The 6,000-nt window shown below is 47.2% G+C and overlaps 1 protein-coding gene across 2 annotated transcripts in view; it reads right to left on the reverse strand.

The window, feature by feature from the left end:
• PKIB (cAMP-dependent protein kinase inhibitor beta) overlaps positions 1–794 on the reverse strand; it is a 44,434-nt gene extending 43,640 nt beyond the window's left edge. The window contains exon 1 of one of the 2 annotated variants that reach the window (XM_038740871.1): positions 694–794. The gene's annotated coding sequence lies outside the window, so the exon portion shown is untranslated. The remainder of the gene's footprint in view (positions 1–693) is intronic. The other variant, XM_038740872.1, reaches the window with a different exon arrangement.
• Between the last annotated feature and the right edge of the window lie 5,206 nt (positions 795–6,000).

Here is a 6,000-nt window from a genome sequence, read left to right on the forward strand (position 1 = left end):
GATGTGCATAGAGCTCTAATTCTAATTGACAATTTTGCCACCTGTCTCCATGTTTTGTTTTACTGTGCTTTGCACTTAGTAAGCGCTTAACAAATGCCATTATTATTATTATTATTATCATTATTTTATTGTCTGTCTCCTCCCTTCTAGACGGTGAGCCCGTGGTTGGGTGGGGACCGTCTCTATCTGCTGCCGACTTGGACGTCCCAAGCGCTTAGTACAGTGCTCGGCACCCGGTGAGCGCTCAAGAAACACGGTTGATGGAATGGATGAATGATAATAATAGTTCACGGTAAGCGCTCAATAAATACGATTGATTGACTGAATGATAATATATCAATCAATCAATCAATCAATCGTATTTATTGAGCGCTTACTATGTGCAGAGCACTGTACTAAGCGCTTGGGAAGTACAAATTGGCAACACATAGAGACAGTCCCTACCCAACAGTGGGCTCACAGTCTAAAAGGGGGAGACAGAGAACAGAACCAAACATAGCAACAAAATAAAATAAATAGGATAGAAATGTACAAGTAAAATAAATAAATAAATAAATAAATAGAGTAATAAATATGTACAACCATATATACATATATACAGGTGCTGTGGGGAAGGGAAGGAGGTAAGATGGGGGGATGGAGAGGGGGATATAATGATGATGATGATGATGACGGTATCCGTTAAGCGCTTACCGTGTGCCGAGCACTGTAGTAAGCGCCCCCCTCCAGCGTCCCCCTTACCCGCCGGGGCAGGACCGCAGACAGGACCGGACCGCAGCGGAGCAGGGCCTAAGGGGCTATGTACAGGACGCCTACAGCCGGCACCCTGCAGGACCCCGGGGAAATGGCTCTCTGGGGGGCGGGGGGGAGGTGGCTATTTGGGAGGTGTTACCATCTGGGGGACGTGGCTACCTGGAGGCGTGGCTTTCCGAAGAAGTGGCTAGCAGGAGGACTTATTATTTGGAGGCGTGGCTACCGAGAATCAATCAATCAATCGTATTTATTGAGCGCTTACTATGTGCAGAGCACTGTACTAAGCGCTTGGGAAGTACAAATTGGCAACACATAGAGGCAGTCCCTACCCAACAGTGGGCTCACAGTCTAAGGCGTGGGGATCTGGGGGCAAGCGCCCAATAAATACGATTGAATAATAGTAAAGCTGGTATTTGTTAAGCGCTTACTATGTGCCAAGCACTGGGGTAGATACCAGGTGATCAGGTTGCCCCACGGGGGGCTCACAGTCTTCATCCCCATTTTCCAGATGAGGGAACTGAGGCCGTGAAGTGACCGGCCCAAAGTCGCCCAGCTGCCAAGTGGCGGAGCCGGGATTCGAACCCACGACCTCGGACTCCAAAGCCCGGGCTCTTTCCACTGAGCCACGTGAATGGATGAATGAGGATCTTGGGGGGCGGGGGGTGGCTATCAGGGGGGTGGCTATGGGGGAAGTGTGGACATCCCAGCTCCGCCGACTGTCAGCTGTGTGACTTTGGGCAAGTCGCTTAACTTCTCGGTGCCTCAGTTACCTCGTCTGGAAAATGGGGATTAAGATTGTGAGCCCCACGTGGGACAGCCTGATCGCCTTGTATCTTCCCCAGCGCTTAGAACAGTGCTTGGCACACAGTAAGCGCTTAACAAATGCCATTATTATTATTATTATTGTTATTATTTTATTATTATCTGGGGCCATGGTTGTCTAGGGGCGTGGCTTCCAGGTGGGGTGGCTATCGGGGATGTGCGGCTTTGGAGTCAAAGGTCATGGGTTCTAATCCCGACTCCGCCAATTGTCAGCTGTGTGACTTTGGGCGTCACAACTTCTCTGTGCTTCAGTCATCTGTAAAATGGGGATTAATAATAACGATAGCATTTATTAAGCGCTTACTGTGTGCAAAGCACTGTTCTAAGCGCTGGGGAGGTTACAAGGTGATCAGGTTGTCCCACGAGGGGCTCACAGTCTTCATCCCCATTTTACAGATGAGGGAACTGAGGCCCCCTAGAAGCGAGGTGACTGGCCCAAAGTCATACAGTTGGCAATTGGCAGAGCCGGAATTTGAACCCATGACCTCTGACTCCAAAGCCCGGGTTCTTTCCACTGAGCCACGCTGCCTCACAAGACTGTGATAAAGATAAACACAAGAGTAAGACTGTGAGCCCCCCGTGGGACAACCTGATCACCTTGTAACCTCCCCAGTGTTTAGAACAGTGCTTTGCACGTAGTAAGCGTTTAATAAATGGCATCATTATTATTTTTATTACTTGGGGGCATGGCTTCTGAGAGGCGAAGCTATCCCGGAGCGTGGCTGTGTGGGACGTAATAATAATAATAATGATGGCATTTGTTAAGCGCCTACTATGTTGAAAGCACTGCTCTAATCCTGGCCACTGGTCATGGGTTCTAATCCTGCTCCGCCACTTGTCTGCTCTGTGACCTAGGGCAAGTCGCTTCGCTTGTGTGCAGAGCACTGTACTAAGCGCTTGGGAAGTACAAGTCGGCAACATATAGAGACGGTCCCTACTCAACAGCGGGCTCACAGTCCATAATAATAATAATAATAATAATAGCATTTATTAAGGGCAAAGCACTGTTCTAAGTGCTGGGGAAGTTGTAATCTCTCCAGCGCTTAGAACAGTGCTTTGCACATAGTAAGTGCTTAATAAATGCTATCATTATTATTATTACACGGTGATTAGGTTGTCCCACAAGGGGTTCACCGTCTTAATCCCCATTTTACATCTGAGGTAACTGAGGCCCAGATAAGTGAAGTGACTTGCCCAAAGTCACACAGCTGACAGTTGGCAGAGCGGGGTTTTGAACCCATGACCTCTGACTCCAAAGCCCGAGCTTTTTCCACTGAGCCACGCTGCTTCTCTGCTGCTTGTTGCTCCCCTCTCCATCCCCCCGCCTTACCTCCTTCTCTTCCCCACAGCACCTGTATATATGTATATACGTTTGTATGTATTTATTACTCTATTTATTTTACTTGTACATATCTATTCTATTTATTTTATCTTGTTAATATGTTTTTGGTTTTGTTCTCTGTCTCCCCCTTCTAGACTGTGAGCCCACTGTTGGGTAGGGACCGTCTCTATATGTTGCCAACTTGTACTTCCCAAGCGCTTAGTACAGTGCTGTGCACACAGTAAGCGCTCAATAAATACAATTGATTGATTGCTTGTATGCTCCCAAGCACCTAGTACAGTGCTCTGCACATAGTAAGTACACTCTAAATACCACTGTTTGCTCTCACTGACCTCTGCCTCCCACCTCTAGACTGTAAGCTCCTCGTGGGCATGTAATCTGTCCATCAGCTCTGTTGTGTCGTACTCTCCCAAGAGCTTAGTACAGTGGTCTATACACAGTAGGTGCTCAATAAATAGCACTGATTGAGTCTCCTCCCACCCCCCCCCCCCATCCTCAGCTCTGAAGCTCTTCCCTCTGCCTGGGGACGAGGCTGTCTGGGAGCGTGGCTACCAGGTGGACGTGGTTATAGGGAAGGGTGGCTACCTGGAGGCGTGACTTAATGCTTAGAGAAGCAGCGTGGCTCAGTGGAAAGAGCCCGGGCTTGGGAGTCAGAGGTCATGGGTTCAAATCCCGACTCCGCCGCTCGTCAGCTGGGTGACTTTGGCCAACTCACTTCACTTCTCTGGGCCTCAGTTCCCTCATCTGGAAAATGGGGATGAAGACTGTGAGCCCCCCGTGGGACAACTTAATCACCTGATATCCTCCACAGCGCTTAGAACAGTGCTTTGCACATAGTAAGCGCTTAACAAATGCCATCATTATTATAATAATTATCAATAATTAATAGATAATAATTATTAATTATAATTATATCATATTAATATAGTATAATTATACAGTATATAACATATTATTATAATTATAATTATATGTAATTATATACATAATATATAATTATAATTATTATGATATACTATGATATAATATAATATAAATATAATTAATATTATATAATGATTATAATAATGATTGATAATTATTGTTAATAATTCATGATTATTAATAAATGGGAGTGTGGCTATCGGGGAGGTGTGGCTACCTGGTGGTCTGGGGGCATGGCTTGTGGGCGTGACCTCCAGGTGATGGGGTGGCTTGCTATGGCCGTGGCTCCCGTGGGAGGGCCTGGGTTTAATAATAATAGTAATAATAATGATAATAATGGCATTTGTTAAGCGCTTACTATGTGCAAAGCACTGTTCTAAGCGCTGGGGAGGTTACAAGGTGATCAGGTTGTCCCACGGGGGGCTCACAGTCTTCATCCCCGTTTTCCAAATGAGGTCACTGAGGCCCACAGAATAATAATAATGATGGCATTTATTAAGCGCTTACTATGTGCAAAGCACTGTTCTTACGGCTTACGGTGATGAGGTTGTCCCACGGGGGGCTCACCGTCTTCATCCCCATTTGACAGATGAGGGAAGTGAGGCGCAGAGAAGTGAAGTGACTTGCCTCAGGTCACACAGCTGATAAGTGGGGGAGCCGGAATTTGAACCCATGACCTCTGGCCCCAAAGCCCGGGCTCTTTCCACGGAGCCACGCTGCTTCTCGTTTGTGGTTTGTGGGCGTGACCTCCAGGTGATGGTGTGGCTTGTTGTGGGCGTGGCTCCCATGGGAGGTTGTGGGTTTAATAATAATAATAATAATGGTAGCATTTGTTAGCATTTATTAAGCGCTTACTATGTGCAAAGCACTGTTCTAAGCGCTGGGGAGGTTACACGGTGATGAGGTTGTCCCACGAGGGGCTCACAGTCGTAATCCCCATTTTACAGATGAGGGAATTGAGGCCCAGAGAAGTGAAGTCACTTCCCCAAGGTCACACAGCAGACCGGTGGCAGAGGCGGGATTAGAACCCACTTCATCTGACTCCCAAGCCCGGGCTCTTTCCACTGAGCCATGCTGTTCTCCCATAGTAAGCGTGGAACAAATACCATCATCATTATTATTCGCTGGGCCTCAGTTTCCTCATCTATAAAATGGGGATTGAGACCGTGAGCCCCACGTGGGACAGGGACTGTGTCCCACCCCATTTGCTTGTATCCACCCCAGCACTTAGGGCGCGGAGAAAGCACAATGTAATAATAATAATGATGATATTTGTTAAGCACTTACTATGTGCCAAGCACTGTTATAAACTCTGGGTTAGACACAAGGTAATCAGGTTGTCCCACATGGGGCTCACCGTCTTAATCCCCATTTTACAGATGAGGAAACTGAGGCCCAGAGAATAATAATAATATTGGTATTTGTTAAGTGCTTACTATGTGCAAAGCACTGTTCTAAGCACTGGGGTAGTTACAAGGTAATCAGGTTGTCCCACGGGGGACTCACAGTCTTCATCCCCATTTTACAGATGAGGAAACTGAGGCCCAGAGAAGTGAAGTGACTTGCCCAAAGTCACACAGCTAAGTGACGGAACTAGGATTAGAACCCATGACCTCTGACTCCAAGCCCGTGTTCTTTCCACTGAGCCACGCTGCTTAGCGCACATAGTAAGCATTTAATACCATAATTATTATTCTGATGATTCTCTGTGCCTCCGTTACCTCCTCTGTAAAATGGGGATTGAGACTGTGAGCCCCATGTGGGACAGGGACTGTGTCCAACCCGATTTGTTTGTATCTGCCGTAAGCACTTAACAAATACCAGAATTATTATTATCATTATTATCATTCTCTGCGCTGTGGTTATCTCATCTGAAAAATGGGGATGAAGACCGTGAACCCAACGCGGGGCAGGGACTGTGTCTAACCCGATCTGCTTGTATCAACCCCACTACTTAGTTGAGAAGCAGCGTGACTCAGTGGAAAGAGCCTGGGCTTTGGAGTCAGAGGTCATGGGTTCGAATTCCGACTCCGCCACTTAGCTGTGTGACTTTGGGCAAGTCACTTCACTTCTCTGGGCCTCAGTTCCCTCATCTGTCAAATGGGGATGAAGGCTGTGAGCCCCCAGTGGGACAACCTGATCACCTTGTAACCTCCCCA

Source organism: Tachyglossus aculeatus, chromosome 2 (genome assembly GCF_015852505.1).
Source record: "Tachyglossus aculeatus isolate mTacAcu1 chromosome 2, mTacAcu1.pri, whole genome shotgun sequence".
NCBI classification, from domain to species: Eukaryota; Metazoa; Chordata; class Mammalia; order Monotremata; family Tachyglossidae; genus Tachyglossus; species Tachyglossus aculeatus.